Raw genomic sequence first — 18794 nt, 5'->3', positions numbered from 1 at the left:
AACGTTACGTTCGTGCACGTTTATTCTTCCATAGAATTAGGAGAGCTATGGCCGAAGATCAAAACCAAAGACCTCTTAAGGACTTCGCCCAACCATCCAACAAAGAACCTAGTTCTAGTATAGTAAACCCAACCATCCCAGCTAATAATTTCGAAGTTAAACCCTCCCTATTGCAACTAGTCCAACAGAGACAATTTGCAGGTCTCGCTACTGAGAACCAAACCAACATTTAAAAAAAAATCTCCAATTAGCAGACACTTTTAAAACCAATGGGGCTTCTCTTGAGGCAATCCGTTTAAGATTATTCCCTTTTTCCCTCATAGATAAAGCCCTATCATGGTTAGATTCCCTTCCACCCAATTCCATTACGACTTGGGATAACCTTAGAAAAGTATTCCTTGCTAGATACTTTCCCCCAAGTAAGACCGCCGTTCTTCGAAACCATATAACTAGATTTACCCAGAACCAAGGAGAATCGTTGTTCGAAGCTTGAGAGAGATATAAAGAACTGTTAAGAGCATGCCCACATCATGGTTTAGAAAATTGGTTAATCATTCAAACCTTCTATAATGGACTTCACTAAAACACTAAGATAACCATCGACGCTGCCGCAGGCGGTGTGCTGATGAATAAACCTTATCCTGAAGCTAGTGCCCTCATCGAAGATATGGCTCAAAACCATCAATCATGGGGAGTCGAACGAGCGACGTTTGAGAAGAAGGAAGCCCTAGGAGGAGTACATGAACTAAGCTCTATAGACATGATGCAAGCTAAAATGGACGCATTAGCCCTTAAGGTCGAGCATATGTGCATAAACCCGAACACTGCAGCCACAGTTTCGTCGGATTATGAGATATGTGGAACCAAAGGACACCAATCTGCAGAATGCAGTCTATTAAATGAAACCCACTCTGAGTAAGTGAACTACACCCAAGGGAACCCATACTCGAATACCTATAACCCTGGATGGAGGAATCACCCGAACTTCTCCTATAAGAACAATAACCCTATTCAAAATAATGCACCTCCGAGACAACCTGGTTACCAAGCCCCAAGATCAAATCAACCTATGCAACCTGTACCACCAAAGTCGAGCCTTGAGAAAATTATGGAAAATTTTATCACTGCTCAAACCCAACAAAACAAAGAGTTCATGAACCAAAACATTCACGTTAACGAACTGATTACCCAGTTAGGAACCAAGGTTGACCAAATAGTTACTCATACCAAGATGCTTGAAACCCAGATCTTTCAGGTAGCTTTAAACCAAGCCCCTTAGACTACACCTGGAGGACAGTTCCCTGGACAACCTCAACAAAATCCGTGAGGGCAAGCCAATGCCATTACCCTACGAAGTGGGAACGCTTCTGATGAGCCATCAAACCCAAGATTAAGTGAACCTAAGACTTCTAAGGAATATACAACACCCACGGACAAAGTAAAGGAACCAGTGGAATCTGAAAAACAGGAAAGTCAAGAAAAAGGAGAAAAACCTCAAGATAAAACTTATGTACCACCCCCGCCATATAAACCACCTATACTATATCTGCAAAGACTCAAACAAACCCAGATCAATAACCAGTATCAAAAATTCATTAAGGTTATAGAAAAAATTCACGTAGAAATCCCTTTCACAGAAGCCATCACCCAAATACCTTCTTATGCAAAGTTTCTCAAAGACATCCTTACCAACAAACGTAGACTCGACGATCCGAAACCCTTGGAATGTAATTCCATTTCTGAGAATAAATTAGCCAAAAAGGATAAAGATCCTGGAAATTTCTCCATTCCTTGTCTTTTGGGAAGTCATGTCATCGAAAAAGCTTTTCTAGACATAGGAGCTAGTGTGAGCTTAATGCCTTTAGCAGTTTGTGAGAGGTTAAACTTAGGAGAATTACAGCCCACTAAGATGTCACTTCAGTTAGCCGATAGATCTGTTAAGTATCCGATATGCATTTTAGAAGATGTCCCTGTTAGGATAGGCCAATTATTTATCCCTACTGATTTTGTTGTCATAGACATCAAAGAGGATAATGATATACCAATCCTTCTAGGTAGACCATTCTTATCAACTGCAGGAGCCATAATAGATGTCAAGAGAGGAAAGTTGACCTTTGAGGTAGGTGACGAGAAAATAGAATTTATACTTTCGAAATTTCTTATGGCACCTGTGATGGGAAATGCATGTTATGCCTTAGATATCATTGATGAGTGCGTTAGGGAATTAGAACAAGAAGAAATCATAAAAACAATGAAGTTACCATCAACCCTCATAAGGGAAGATGATGACTTTAGGAAACCCTACATCAATGATAACCTTTACGAATGTTTATCCCTTACCCCAGATCCTATGCCATGCCCTAAGAAACCAACCTTAGAACTTAAGAAATTCCTAAGAATCTGAGATATGAGTTCCTCGATGAAGAGATGAACCGTCCAGTTATAGTCAGTGCTACCTTGAGCCAAGAAGAAACATACCAACTTTTAGACGTTTTACGAAGATATCCCTCAGCCTTAGGATATAATATCTCTGACCTGAAAGGTATAAGCCCATCTGTATGCATGCATCGGATTTCGCTCGAAGAAGATTCAAAACCCTCTAGAGAACATCAGAGAAGAATAAACCCTATAATGAGTGATGTTGTTAAAAAGGAAGTTCTTAAGTTACTTGAGGCAGGTATAATCTACCAGATCTTGAATAGTAAGTGGGGGAGCCCTGTGCATAGAGTACCTCAAGAGGGAGGCATCACAGTCGTGAAAAACGATAAAGGTGAACATGTAGCAAAACGGATGGAAGGAGGATGGCGGATGTGTATAGATTATAGAAAGTTAAATAAAGCAACCAGGAAGGATCATTTCCCTTTACCATTTATAGACCAGATGTTGGAGCGTCTAGCCAGACACTCTTACTTCTGCTATCTAGATGGATACTCTGTATTCTTCCAAATACCTATCCACCCCGAAGATCAATAAAAAACTACCTTTACATGCCCTTATGGAACTTTTGCCTACAAACGAATGCCATTCGGCCTCTGTAACGCCCCAGCCACTTTCCAATGCTGCATGATGTCAATCTTTGCAGATTACCTAGATGGTATCATGGAAGTATTTATGGATGATTTATCGGTTTGCGGATTTGATTTCCACAATTGTCTTGCTAACCTTGAGAAAATCCTGGAGAGATGCGTGGAGGTGAACCTCGTGATAAACTGGGAAAAGTGTCATTTCATGGTGACCGAAGGAATTGTTTTAGGACATATAGTTTCTGAAAAAGGTATAGAGGTAGATAGAGCTAAGATAGAAGTTATAGAGAACCTAAAACCACCCAAAACTATTAGAGAAGTCCGAAGTTTCCTTGGACATGCTGGATTCTACCGGCGTTTTATCAAGGACTTCTCCAAAATAACTAAACCCTTAACTAGCCTTTTAATGAAAGATGCTGAATTCATTTTCAATGAAAAATGTAATGAAGCATTTAATCTTTTAAAGCAAGCATTAATATCAGCACCTATTATGAAACCCCCTAATTGGTCAGAACCTTTTGAGATAATGTGTGACGCTAGTGATTATGCCGTTAGAGCCGTTCTAGGACAAAGGAAATATAAAAAAATTACATGCAGTTTATTATGCCAGTAGAACCTTAGACGCTGCCCAACTCAACTACGCAACAACTGAAAAGGAATTACTCGCTGTAGTTTTTGCTATAGACAAATTTAGATCTTATCTAGTAGGAGCAAAAATTATAGTTTACACCGATCATACTACCATTCGTTACCTATTAAGTAAAAAAGATGCCAAGCCCAGGTTACTCTGATGGATTCTGTTACTACAAGAGTTTGATTTAGATATAAGAGATAAAAAAGGCACTGAAAATGTAGTAGCTGATCACCTTTCTAGGCTAGAACACCTAAAACCAGACTTAGTACCCATAAATGATGATTTTGCTTATGATAGACTGATAGCTAGGCTAGAAACCATTGAAGACGATAGCCTAGGCCCTCATGAGCACTTCCAAGAATCCTTAGCAGTAAGTAACGTACCATGGTATGCAGACTTTGTTAATTACCTAGTTGCTGATATCGTACCCCCTGATCTTGACTACCACCGCAAGAAGAAGTTCTTCAACGATGTGAGAAACTTTTATTGGGACGAACCGCTCCTTTTCAAAAGGGGTAAAGATGGCATCTTTCGCCGTTGCGTTCCAGAAGAGGAGGTAAAAAGTATAATCGAGCACTGCCACTCTGCACCATATGGTGGACATGCGAGCACCTCTAAGACATACACCAAGATTCTTCAAGCTGACCTATTCTGGCCTACCATGTGGTGTGATGTCCATGCTTGCATTGTCAAATGTGATAGATGCCAACGCACTGGAAACATTTCAAGGCGTGACGAAATGCCTCTAAGAAACATTCAGGAAGTAGAACTCTTCGACGTGTGGGGTATAGATTCCATGGGTCCTTTCCCACCATCCTTAGGAAACAAGTATATCTTAGTAGCTGTGGACTATGTGTCTAAGTGGATTGAAGTTATAGCTGCACCCACAAACGATACTAGGGTGGTGATCAAGTTATTTAAGAACTATATATTCCCTAGATTTAGAACACCCCGTTTAGTCATAAGCGATGGAGGATCGCACTTCATATCGAGAATATTTGATAAACTTTTAAGAAAATATGGAGTTAGGAATAGAGTAGCAACACCATACCACCCATAGACTAGTGGCCAAGTAGAAGTATCCAATAGGGAGATAAAACAAATCCTAGAAAAAACTGTTTCAACATCTAGAAGAGACTGGTCTCAGAAGCTTCAAGAAGCATTATGGGCCTATAGAACCGCTTTCAAAACCCCTATAGGAACTACTCCCTACCAACTAGTCTATGGAAAATCCTGTCACTTACCTTTCGAATTATAGCATAAGGCCTATTGGGCCATTAAAACTTTGAATTTAGACTACCTGACCACTGGTAAAAAGCGTATCCTTGACATTCACAAACTAGAAGAACTCAGGCAATCTGCCTACGAGAATGCCAAAATATACAAAGAAAGAACAAAAGCTTGGCACGACGATTTCAATATAGGCGACCCTGTTCTCTTGTTCAACTCTAGGTTACGACTTTTCCCTAGGAAGTTGCGCTCGAGATGGACTGGCCCTTTCAAAGTATCCAAGATTCTGAGATCCGGAGTTGTAGAAATCAAGAACGAAACCTGTAGTCCATTCATTGTAAATGGACAAAGACTAAAGCTCTACGAAGAAGGAGACATTCCAACAGACTACTCAAGCCACACTCTGATTGATCCACCGATCCCTACTACAGGTGTATAAATTCCGATCGTCAAGCTAATGACGTTAAACAAGCGCTGCTTGGGAGGCAACCCATGGTTTTCTTATCTTGTTTTACTTTTTTGCATTTATTTATTTTATTTTATTTTATTTTATTTTTTATTTTCACCGAGACTAAATATTTGAAATGTTTGTATTTTCAGGATCCCTTTTCCTAACTTTTACAGGATGCAGGACTTCGACGATATGCACGTAGCCTATAGAGATGATGCCCAGAGAGAGCGCTACATAGCTCTTTACCAGCGCCCTATGGCGCCCACACGCTACCCAGACCAGCACTGCATGGAAGCCTTGGCCATTGAGCCAAGCATCTGATTTCTGAGCCACCAGCTCCATTGGGACGAGTTCGCTGACGACCTGAGCAACACCTACAAGAACTTGACATTGGAGTTCCTCAGTTCATTTGATTATGACCCTTACTCTAGACCGGATGGGTATGCTGCTTTCAGGCTCTTTGGGATTGAGTAATCTTTTAGTCAGAAGGAGTTTGGTGACCTATTGGGTTTCCAGACCACCCCTGACGTTATCCCTGAGACACCGATGGGATATTTTCTGGGTAAGGAAGTGGAAAAGTTCTAGAATGATATCTCATGTGGAGGGAGTCAGGATCCTTCTACTCAGTTATCCCAGGCTATACATAACCCTGCTTTTAGGTACTTCCAGATGATACAGGAACACTCCTTCCTAGGAAGACCGGATGTTGAGACGTTACGAAGTGAGGAGGAGATATTCCTACTATTTTGTGCATCCCAGTCTCGCCCAGTGGCATGTGGGAACTTTCTGTTATGTAGCCTCAGCGGTGTTTCCATATCGTCCGAAGGAGTCATTCATGTAGGAGGGATCATCACACAGATTACCATCGCCTTAGGTCTATACCGCAATCTGCTACATCTTAGGACCTACTATGGGTACACTACTATGGATATCGACTTTTGCTTGACTAGACGATTGATGAGGAGATCCTCGTTCAATTCGAGACAGTTCACACTGCTGATCGATAGCGAGGCGATACATTATTATACACTGCCTAATCCTATGATGACCAGCGTTCATGACCCAGCTAACTGGAATTATGCTTTGGAGGGCCAGGGAGAGACTATCGAGGAGCCTCGATCCCCACCTGTTGCTGAGTATACCCCTACACCGCCTTCACCCAGGATCATTGTATTCTCTAACAATTTATCATTGCAGACCCCAGACATCCGCACCCAGATTGCAGAGTGTCGTAGAGAGATTGCCGGGCTTAGGCAGGAAGTGGCTGACCTCACCTTACAGATGGGAGTATCCGATCTCACACACGCTACCGAGGCTGACTGTTTATACCAGGAGATCGCAGAGCTTCGCCAGGAGATAGCCATGCTTCGTGGATCTAGTCAAGCAGACGAACCCCCTACTATTTGATTTTACCATCTCATTTTATTTTGTCTCATTTATGCTTATATTTTTCGCATTTACCTAACTTGTTTTATATCATTGCATTTGGGATATTTTCTTAACTATGTCAGCACATTAACATTAATACTTCCATATCTATATTTTATGTGTGTTTATTATATTTATATTTTTATCATAGTCTAGTTAATTATATTATTTATTTATTTATTAGTCTAATGTTTTAAATTTTATCTTTATAAAATTATGCAAGCCTTATGTCAATAGGAAAATACAATGCAAACGCTATCCGGACCCCCCAACCGCAAAGAGAACGAGAAGCCCATGCCAAATGACCAAAATCCGGCCCATCCAAATTTAGCCTTGTGGCGCCCGTCATGGATGTTGTGGCGCCCGCCACAGCGTCTGTATAAGCTCGAGGCAGACTCACATTCTTCACCATTTTCATACCTTCAAACCTTCAAAACCCATTTTTCCACCTTGCAAAAACGCCCTTGAACCCCACAAAAGCTTCCACATTTCTCATCTTCACACCATACAAGTCATTTTCCCAACTTCCATTTTCAGTTTCATCCGTCAAATTTCATAAAAATCTCACCTTTATACAAATCCCTCTTCATCTTCTTCATCGCATTGCAAGAGCTAAATAATGGAGTTCAATGGATTTATTCTTCGAGAAGGGAAACTGGGGGATCGACAGAGAAAAATTATCGAAAGGTTGCAAAATCGAGAAATTCTCCCGACAAGGTATGTGGATGAAAATTGTCTTTACACTTTGGGTATCTACCATAGCACTTTTTATTTATTAGATAGTTTAGGCTTGCATGCTATCTTTTCAAACAAAGAACCTACCTTTGAGCGATTGACAATCAAATTTTTAAGTTCTTTAATTTATATTGTCAATCCTAACACTGCTAGCACAGTTGGTACTGTCCGATTTAGAATGTTTGTTGTTGAGTATGAATTTAGTATCGACGAACTAACAGGCCTGTTAGGTATTCCTCATGGGGACGGTGCTATTTGTGAGGCCCCTTTGGATTCAGATTGGTCGATCGAGGTGTTTTCCTTCTGGCAGAGATTGTCAAATACTTCAATAAATTCTTTTGAAGGAATTCTAACCTCGACCATCCATAACCCGGCCATCAAAGTTTTTAGATATCTGTTGGCATGTACTATTTTTGGCCGGGAGAATCCAAACAAGGTCAATGCTCGAGAGCTTCTATTTTTTCAAGGAAGCCTCACAAATAGAAGAATTAATTCGGTCCCGTTTATGCTCGCGCATATGGCTTTAACTCTTAATAAAGCGGGAACTATAGTTTTCGGAGGACTCATTACGTCTATTGCTTGGGCACTTAACCTAAACAATGAGATAGCTACCCTAGATCCCTTACCTCCTCGCACAGTCAACCTAAAATTTTTGAGAGATATGAAATTGTGCCGATTGAGGAGAGAAGGAGGTTATGTGCTTATGGTTCATGGTATAGCTATCCCATCTGTTGTCTTACCATGCACTAGACGTACTGATGTACGTAATGAAAGGAACTGGACCTATGTTTTAGATGCTCCACCTGTTTTGGGTCCACTTCCTCCTAATGTTCCTGATGAGGAGGGACACGATACTGATGAAGAATATGATCGGAGAGAGCGATCTCCCGTACCTCATGTGTCCCCCCATCACCCTTCACCACCATACACCGAACCATCTTCTTCTTTTATAGGTTCTGCTCCTGGCTTCTATAGTACAGAGGAGATGTGGTGTGACCACATGGCTAGAGAGAAAAGGCGTGATGACCTACTCTCTACCATTCAGCAACAACTGGCGGACAACATGAGCTTCATGCAAGAATCGCAGCGGAGGACAGACAGATCCTATGAGACTGTTGTACAGTCCCTACTCACGATCACAAACGAGCAAGCCCGCCAGCATAACTACCACCGTCAACATTCTGCGCTCATAGAAGCCACCCGGGGTTCCATTTTGGGTAACCTTCGAGAGGTGAGGACTGCTCAGGCTGCTTTACAGGCCAGGATGGATCAGAGAGACCGTCGTCATAGCCGATCCCGTCGTCCACCTCAGGATGGCGAAGGCACCAGTGGTCAGCAGTAGGATGTCAGGTGACTATCCCCTTATCTTATTTTGAAACATTGGGGACAATGTTCGATTTAAGTGTGGGAGGAGATTTTATCACTTTCTATTTTTCTTTGTTGTTTTTAGTTAGATTGTTTATTTTTTATTGTTTTTTAGTTGTTTACTTTGTTTCAATTTGTTTTTAGTTTGAGTTTTAGATAATGCATGAGTCTGACGAGTCACCAGTATAGTGTATCTTTAGTACAGTCTAATCTCCCCATTTCCTTTAGCCCTACCAAAAAAAAAATTTGCAAAAGAAAACGATGTTATTCTGAAAGTTTTTGGGTTTTAAAGACGGGTTTGAGTAAGGATGCGGTGAATTAGGGGAACTTTTTTTGAAACATCAGTATTGTTTTAGCACCATAGACTTCATGAATATAGGAATCACTCCCGAAACCCCATATACCATGGCCTTAATCATCATTTCAGTATAAGTCCTCAGTAGTTTATTCCAGCAGTCAGCTCCGGCCTACGCATCCTCTACGTAGGGGATCGATGAACATAAATGAATGATCCAGTGAAATAAATAAAAGAAAGCAAAAAGGCAACTCAGGTATAGGTGACCCTCACAAAGCCATTTAAACCAAAAAGGTTGTAAAAATCTGCTACAGAAGAAAAAGAAAAAGAAAAAGAAAAACTCACCCGCTGTTAGTTGGTTCAGAGGTATCTGGCGCTGAACTCAGTAGGGCGGATTATGATCCGATCCCTCACAACTATAGCTGGGTCAAATAAAAGGGTTTACACAGATTTATGTGCCAGGAACCCCATGTCTAGATCATAATCACTAACAGGTTACTCTGCTATGAAGCATGTACGGATAACGGGCTTAATGTGATTGCGCTTGAATGAAAAGGACACAAAAAGAGATGAAAAGGCAGGCCTAGGTATTGTGGGATAATATGAGTTGGTTAATATAGGAATGGAGTTTATGTCCGTATTTACGGATAAGTGTCATCATGATACCCTTAGTTCACCCAGTTAGTACCTATCACTGCATCCCGACTTGAACTCAGAAACCTTTTTAGCCCGAAGCACTCGTTGACACCAGTTTTTCTTCTATGAACTTTTTAGGGTTTTGCTTGAGGACAAGCAAGGGTTTAAGTGTGGGAGAATTTGATGACACTGAAATTCACCGTATTTTCGACTCCGATTTCGTATGCATTTTAGTTATTTTATTGTTATTTTGTTATGTTATTACTATGTTTCTCTTTGTTTTCAGGTTTTCAGTCTAATCAGAGCCCCGATCGAGAAAACGAGTGAAAATGAGCTAAAAAGACTAAAATTCAGCATTTTTCACTTGTGGCTCCCACTGTGGCTGGTGCCATGGGTCCAGCCATGACGTGTCACAGCTCAACTTCCCTCAACTGCCACGTTCCCCACTATCTCCACTTGGGCGCCACAATTTGCCCTTGTTTCGGGCGCCATGGGGTTGTGGCGGGTGCCATAAGAAGAAAACTTTTCTCGCCCAATTTCAAACAGAAGGGCATCCTTGTCATTTCCATTATTTTCCTTGCCTATAAATACAGACTCGTTTTCATTTGTTTAATCATCCAAACTTAGAGCAAACTTAGTTTCACTTAGGCATATATTCAGTATTTTAAAGTGGTAATCGCTTCACATCGAGGTGTTACCACAATTGTGTAATCAAGTATATGATCGAGTCTGTAATCGAGTTTGGAGCACTTTGGAAGGAAGTTAATCCTACCGCCATTTTCATTTCCGTTTCGCATTTTATTCAACCCTCCGATTGGAGCATGTTTTTATTGCTTTGCCTTTATCTATTTTATTTTCACGCACTGTCTTTACTTTCATTTATTTCCCGCACTGTCTTTACTTTATTTATTTCTCGCACTCGCACTAATTTATTTATTTTCCGCACTCGCACTACTTTTATTTATTTTCCCGCACTCGCACTACTTTTATTTATTTCCCGCACTCGCACTACTTTTATTTATTTCCGTCACTCGCACTACTTTTATTTATTTCCCGCACTCGCACTACTTTTATTTATTTCCCGCACTCGTACTACTTTTATTTATTTCCCGCACTTGCACCACTTTTATTTATTTCTTGCACTCGCACTACTTTTATTTATTTCCCGCACTCGCGCTACTTTTATTTAAATTAAAATGCACCTTTACTTTACCATGTCTAACTAAACCTATAAGGTTAGAATGTAAGGATCGTAATTGAACTGATAATCCGTACAATTGTTCGTAGAAACACTTAAGGGCTATTTTGACTTTCAACTTAAGTCTTCCCGCACTTAATTTCCGTTGGGTAAGATCGAAAGTCGTCCAACGTCTTTTTAAACTTAGTTGTTTTTAACTATTTCAAAAACAGCGAAAGCGCTTTATTTAGTTCATTAGGAGTTTTTAACTTAAGAAGAAAAGTGATTTTAAAACTATTTTCAGACGCGTTTATAAGTTTAGAGTCTGGTTCGTGAGAACCTCTTTTGGTTAAGAAATTCAGGTTAAAATATTTTTCAACTTAGTCAAGATACTATATTTCTTAAAAATAGGTTTACTACTCTAACGTAATGCGTGCCTTTTTATAAGTGACAATAAGAGGGTTTGATTAGGGAGTACATCTCGGTTCTGAATACGCGAAAGCGACAGTTCCCGTTAAATTGGTTCTTTTCAAAGTAGGAAACACTGCCCATAAGTAGTTCTATTAGCAAGTACTTGGATTATTAATTGATTATGTGAATTACATTTGAGCCTGTCTTTATCAATTGAATTTAATTTAATACTTTACTCTTCACTGCACACTCTAAAAAACCCCTATTTTGATTACCTTAGATAAACACCATAACAATAGATAATGATAGATTGACACTTGGTCTCTGTGGATTCGACAATCTTTTATATTACTCTGACGCGTTCGTATACTTGCGAAAAGCACGCATCAGTGGCCACATCATCTTTGTATTTCATGGTGTTGCGCACATCAATTTTTAACTCTTCATCATAAACTTTTAGTGTCATGGTGCCTTCTTCTATATCTATCAAACACCTCCTGGGCTCCAAAAAATGGTCTACCAAGAATGAGAGGTATCTCTTCATCTTCCGGCATTTCTAAGATCACAAAGTCTACCGGAAAGACAAACTTATCAATCTTCACAAGAACAGCTTCCACCACTCCATAAGGTCTCTTCACATAGTGGTCAGCAAATTGAAGTGTCCTTCTAGTATCCTGTACTTTTCCAATCCCCAACCTCTTCTAGATGGATAACGGCAAGAGGCTCACACTTGCCCCCAAGTCTATAAGGGCCTTCTTGAAAGATCTATCCTCGATAGTGCAAGGGATAGTTACCGAGCCTCGATCTTTTTATTTACAGGAATCTTCATACCCTGCAAAATAGCACTACAAGTTTTGGTTAGTACAATAGAGTCAGTGTCAGTGCTCCTCCTTTTTGAAATGATATCCTTCATGAATTTAGCATAAGAGGGCATTTGCTCAAGTGCCTCCAAGAACGGAATGTTGATTTCAAGCTTTTTGAACATCTCCAAGAATTTCTCGAAGTTCTTCTCATGTTTCTCTTTCTTCTTATTTCTTGTTGGGAAAGGGAGTTTGACAACCGGCTTTGATTCATTGACTTTTTCTTTAACCACAGGTTTAGGTACCGTCACCTCTTCACTAACAACCTCATTTTCTTTTATCTCCAAATCAACTTCAAGCAATTGGTCTTCTTGTTCATCATCTTTTTCAGGGACTTCTTTTGCCTTACCACTCCTTGTGGTTACCGCACTCACATTATTATGTTCTCGTGGATTTGTAATTGTAGCACTTGGTAATGCACTTGGTGTTTTCGAACCTGCGAGTTGTTGAGAAATATGACTCATTTGCACTTCCAGATATTTTATTGAAGTACCAGTGTTTCTCAGATTACTTCTAGTCTCCTCTTGAAATTGTGAACTTTGAGCTGTCATTTTTTCAATGACAATTTCCCAATATGCTTTTCTTGGAACCTGTTGTTGAAATTGTTGTTGGGATTGGTGAAACTGCTGCTGCTGGTAAGGTTGTTGTTGTTGTGGTCGATATTGTTGTTGTGGTTGGCTTTGATACTGGGTGGGCGCTTGCTTTTGAGCATTTCCTTGCTGGTCTTTCTAGGAAAAATTTGGAGGATTTTTCCATCCAGGATTATACGTGTTGGAGTACGGATTGTTCTGCTTCAGAAAATTAATCTTTTCTACCTGTTGTGCAGTTGCCACACAATGCATGGCTAAGTGAGGACCTCCACAAATTTCACAACTAGCAGCTTGAATAGGTTGGACCGGTTGCACTTGTGCCACCGATTGAGTGTCAAGAGTCATTTTATTGAGTCTTCTCTCTACTTCAGCTGTTATTTGATCTTCCATCTTCACAACTTGATTTACTAGTTTGAGATCAATGATGCCTTCAGGTTGACTTACACTGCGGTCATAGAGTTCCAGATGCTCATTTGCTGCAATGGCTTCAATGATTTTCTTTATTCCAGTGGCTGTTGTAAAGTTTGTTGAGCCACCGGCTGTTGTAAGCGTCTCCGAGTGACTCTCCTTTCTGTTTAAAATTAACAATATCATATCTCTTATGGATATACACAGAAGCAGAGAAGTACTCATTCAGAAATGTTGTCTCCATTTGTTGCTAAGCTGTTATGCTTCCCGCGGGTAAAGAGTAAAACCATTCTTCGGCATCTTCCGACAGTGTAAACGGGAACATCACCAACTTTTTAGCTTCCTCTGACTGTCCCTCAATTTTCAACGATGTCGTCATGGTCAGAAATCTTTGTAAATGCTTGTTGGCATCTTCATTGATTTTTTTGGAGAACGGTCTCCTCTCGAGTTGACAAATCGTTGAAGGGTGCAGCTGAAAGTGATCAACATTTACCGGTTGGTTCACAATTGTTAACTTTCCAGTAGAAGCATTTGCACCCCCATAATCACCCAGAAGTCTTTCTGCAGGAGATGGTGGGGCTTCAGCCTGTGGTTCAGCCATTGGTTCAAAAACGGCTTCGGAGTCTTCCGAATGAACTGAAACAGCTTCTTCTTTTTCAGACTCAGAAACAATAGGGGCTGATTCTGAAAGTTCTAGCCTAGCTTTTCGTCATCTTGCACGCAATAATCTTTCAGGTTCTGCGTCAAAAAGAAATTCAGCTGAGGCCTTACCTCGCATACACAGATTAGACAATTATTAGAATAAACAATAATACAACAAAATTTTAGCTGTAGAGCAACAAAATTCCAATTGAATTATTTTTCAACTTATACTTTTGGCAGTCCCCGGCAACGGCGCCAAAAACTTGATTGGTAAAATAGCAAGTGTACTATTTGCACCAATGTAGTAATAAAAAGGAACTTATCCTAACTATCGATCTCGAGGACTGCGTAGCAAGTATCAATCTTTATAATAATTCAATTGAACAAAAGTTCATTTGGGGTTTGATGATTGTTTTCACAAATAATAAGAAATAAAAATATAAAGCGTATAAAAACAGTTTAACCGATATGAGAAATAATGTTAGGGCCAGATGTATGAATTGCTTTGTATTACACTTCTTCCATATCATATAACATTTATGTTATCATAATTCAAAACCGTTTCTCAAGAGTTGTTTTCTCTAATTCCTTAGCCAAAAACCATTAACAAGCAATTCCTATCCTAATTCCTTAGTTATTCAAATTGTTGTTATGAAATACTTAGTTTATCAAGAATTAACAGTAACCACAGTTTGACCCTCATTCCTAAGTGATTAAACGCGGGTTTTATTATACAACAAGTGATAAGGCGGTTTGTCTGACCTAAACCTTAACCAAAGATCAGAATTTCATTTGTCCGATAAAATTAAGCATTAAGTGCGTTGTATAATAATTTGAATTAAGAAAACATCAATGATTATACGAACATGGATAAAATATTCATACAGTAGCAATTCAGGGACACCCCCTAGCATTGGGGGGTTTAGCCTCTCATAATATTCAAAGACAGTAGCTTACAAATTAAAGACATTACAAGTTGTTGTTGATGAAAGTTGATCTTCAATTTCTTCCGATCTTGAAGATCTCTTCTCCTCTAAACACTTTGCAAGGTCGCTTCTTCTTTCTGTCTCTTTTCTTCCACGATCAAAAAGTCCCTTTTTTCTGTGCCCAAATTCAAACTAAATAGCTTCCACACAACTAAAAACATTACGAAATGCCCAAACTGCCCTCCGGACGTCTAAAGGGGTTAAAACATGAAAAATCAGCAAATGGGGCGAAATAGCCAATACGGGCCGTGTCAGGTGACACTGCTTGCCGTGTTGGCTCCACTGTAAGTCCATCCTGCAATCCATGCTGACACGGGCCATGTCAGCTAACACGGGCACCCGTGTCAGCCCACTGTTTTCTGGGTTTTGGTTGGATGGTTCTGCACATGCTGACACGGGTCGTGTCAGCTGACACGGGCACCCGTGTGAGCCCCCTATTTTGTCTATTCTTCTCTTTTCATTAAGTCTCTGACCTCCATTCTTCCGGTATGCAACTTTCAGACTTGTTATCTGACCTGGAAACCAAGCAGTCTACACACAAACGCATAAAATGCGACAAAAGGAGAAAAACTACTAATGCAACATAAAACAAGCGGAAATTCATAAAATGCAATAAACTAAAGAAATCACTAAAATAATGAGCAAAATGTTACCCATTCATGATGATTCAATGCTGGATAGATGATGAAAACTGAGTGTAAATGGTGACTGATCAAATACTATAATGAAATTTCGAGACTTTTTGAGCAATTTTTTACGTCGGTGACCTTTAGATAACCTTAGGGTCACTATTGAGTAAATTGAGTTAAAATGTCATCCCTTAGAGTTAGTGGATTATCACTTATGAAGAGTTTCCTTTAGAACACTTTTGAATACTTTAGAGTAATGTTGCTCACTCTAGAGTCAATTAGAGAGTTAAGAGATGTAAAACTATTTTTTTCTTGCTTTTTTAGGATTCTTTTGAGTTAAAATTAACATAATAGATTATTGATAATTTTTTGAGTATTTTGATGAGTTAGAGTTGTTGTGTAATAACACAACTTTACTCTTTTCAATATGATTAATACTTATTTTAAAAAATGTACTTGTAGAGATTAGTAATCTGGAGGGATTACAATGACGACATGTGATTGACAATTTTGGTGATTAGTAAATTCTAAGGGATTACATTGACGGCCTGTGATTGACAATATTTTGGTTCAAGAGTGAAACCTTATTATTATTATGATGATGATGGTGATGATGATAATGTTTTATTGATGATGATGATGATGTTTTTTATGATAATGATGATGATGTTTTTTTAAGATGATGATGATGTTTTGATGATTGATGAGTTTCATGTTGATTTTATACAAGATCATGCATGCATATATTTTGTAGTTAGGTAGGACTTCGGTACAGTGATGGTCTGGTTCAGGGAGGAACTATGGCAGTCCCACGTCCAGAGAAGGACATAATACAAGAGGAACTAGAGACATGGGCAATTAGTAACATACCTCTAACCCCAAAAACCAAGTACCACATGCTTTTTTTTATGAAGGAGTTTGTGGCATTCACATTTGCATTATTAATTGAGTTTCGAGTGTGTTTTGTGTGAATGATGTGTTTGTGATTATCTATATTTACCATCATGCTGCTATTTTTTACCGTTATCATTTGTAAGGTGTATTATCTCCCCTTTCTTGTTTGTTTTGGTGGCCTTGTGCAATTGTTGTACAGATCCTCAACAAGAGTAGTGCTAGTGAGTTTGAATTCTGTTGTGAAGTTTTTTGAAAAATATTTTTGAGTTTGCATGTCTTGTATTGAGTAGAATCCTAAGTTGTGAAGGTTATCTTTTATTTTAAGAGTCATGGTTTAGGGAGTTACACTTCTTATGCCGTGATGGTGGAGATGGGATGCAATCACAACTTAGTGACTCATCTCCTAGGTTTTATCTTTTTAATTAATAATTTCTTCCTAAAGTTTTACATATTGTTTTATCTAAAAAGAATTAGCACCTTAATAATATTATTCTTCTAAAAATAAGATTACCACTAACCAAAAATTCAGTAGTATTGAGAATGTAACAAGTGTGAGTAGTGTGGGTAATAGTATCACATTGGTTGGAAATGTGGAGAGTTGAGCATTTATAAGTGAGAGAATCCGCCTACCTATCACCTTAAGATTTTGGGTGAATATATGGTGTGTCTCTCACAAAGATGTTGCTCTAAAAGAATAAGTCCCATAATATTCAATGCTCCATAGTGAAAAACTCCCCCAATAAATGGTATTAGAGCACGGTTTGAGAAAGGGACTGACTTACTTGTATCAAAAAGTCAACGACACCACAAGGGTGGTGAATAAGAAACGTTTCGTTCAAGAGTGCCAACGACTCCACAAGGGTGGTGAGTAAGAAATGTTATGTGTGGTACAATAGTTTGTGCAAGTAAGAAGAGCTTTCATTTGAGGTTGAGCATTATGGACTCACACTTGAGGGAGAGTGTTGAGAATATAGCAAGTGTGAGTAATATGGGTAATAGTCTCATATTGGTTAGAAATGTGCATACTTGAACATTTATAAGTGAGAGAACTCACGCACCTATCACATTAAGGTTTTGGGTGAATATATGGTGTGTCTTTCACAAAAGTGTTGCTCTAAAATAAGAAGTTTCACAATGCTTAATGCTCCCTAGTGAAAAAACTCCCCCAACAAGTAGAACTACGAGACTTGACAAACTTCTCCAAAACCTCCTTATCAATAAAATTATATTTCATAGTTGGATGCTCAAGATAAAGCTTAGTCTTCCTAATGTAATCACATGTGAGTTGTGACTTAAAGTCCCATCAACTCTCACCAGCATAAGAGATCACTTATTCATCAATTTATCGTCACTTACTTCAAACTCAAAAATTAACTACAATTACATCAATAAATAGGTATTAGTAATTAAAAATAAAATTATATCAAATTATGTAAATTAAAAGTAATATATGTCCATATACCTGTTTTCAAACATTTTGATACATGGCTTCAATCATCTATACAAAATTCTAACTTTTCTACATCCATGTAACATCGCATAACTCCTAAAAAAGGAAGCATTCTTACCACAACAAGTCCAATTTTTATAATCAAACTCAATCGGCAACTTATCACTCGTGTTGCAGACTTTTATTAATTTAACCATCATTGTAGCAACTCAAATTTTTATTTTTATTTTATCCTCACTAGTAGAACACTCATTTGTATGAGTGGCCTTAGGTGAATATTCCATCTATGTTGAACTCAACAACAGAAGAAAAAAAACGCATTAAATCTTTAGAGTTTAGGCTATTAAAAATAACAACATTATCCTCAAGCATTCAATGCAATAACAACACTAAAAGAACCCTTCATTAAACCTTCAATAACTCAATAACCCAATAACAACAACAACAACAACAACGATAACAATAAGCCTTCAATAACTCAACAACAACAACAATAACAACAACAATAACAACAACAACAAGCCTTCAATAACTCAACAACAATAACAACAACAACATCAAACCTTCATTATCTAAATAACAACAAACCTCAATATCTCAATAAAAAAAACCTTGCATATCTCAATAATAACAACAACAACAACAACACTAGACCTTCATGATCTCAATAACAACAAAACTTCAATATCTCAATAACACAAAATATTCAATATCTCAGTAATAACAACATGAATACTAAATCATCATTATCTCAATAACAAAAACTCAAATAACTCAATAACACAAAACTTTCAATATCTAAAAAAACAAAACAACAACACTAAATCATCGTTATCTGATGAATGTTGCTGCTAACAAAATTGTATACTCTGATAATACTTTGTTCTTTGTCACTTGTTCTGATTGAATGCGTGTTATCTATCTTGAAGGGTTGTTTTGCCATAATTTTA

General features: G+C 38.6%; 1 non-coding gene across 1 annotated transcript; it reads right to left on the bottom strand.

Moving 5' to 3' along the window:
• Positions 1–430: 430 nt before the first annotated feature.
• LOC127088699 (small nucleolar RNA R71) lies at positions 431–537 on the bottom strand. The gene has a single exon (XR_007790525.1). It is a non-coding gene; the product is annotated as a small nucleolar RNA R71 (small nucleolar RNA).
• Between the last annotated feature and the right edge of the window lie 18257 nt (positions 538–18794).

The sequence above is a fragment of the Lathyrus oleraceus genome, chromosome 5 (assembly GCF_024323335.1).
Source record: "Lathyrus oleraceus cultivar Zhongwan6 chromosome 5, CAAS_Psat_ZW6_1.0, whole genome shotgun sequence".
Classification (NCBI taxonomy): Eukaryota; Viridiplantae; Streptophyta; class Magnoliopsida; order Fabales; family Fabaceae; genus Lathyrus; species Lathyrus oleraceus.
This window is presented reverse-complemented; position numbering and strand designations above follow the sequence as displayed.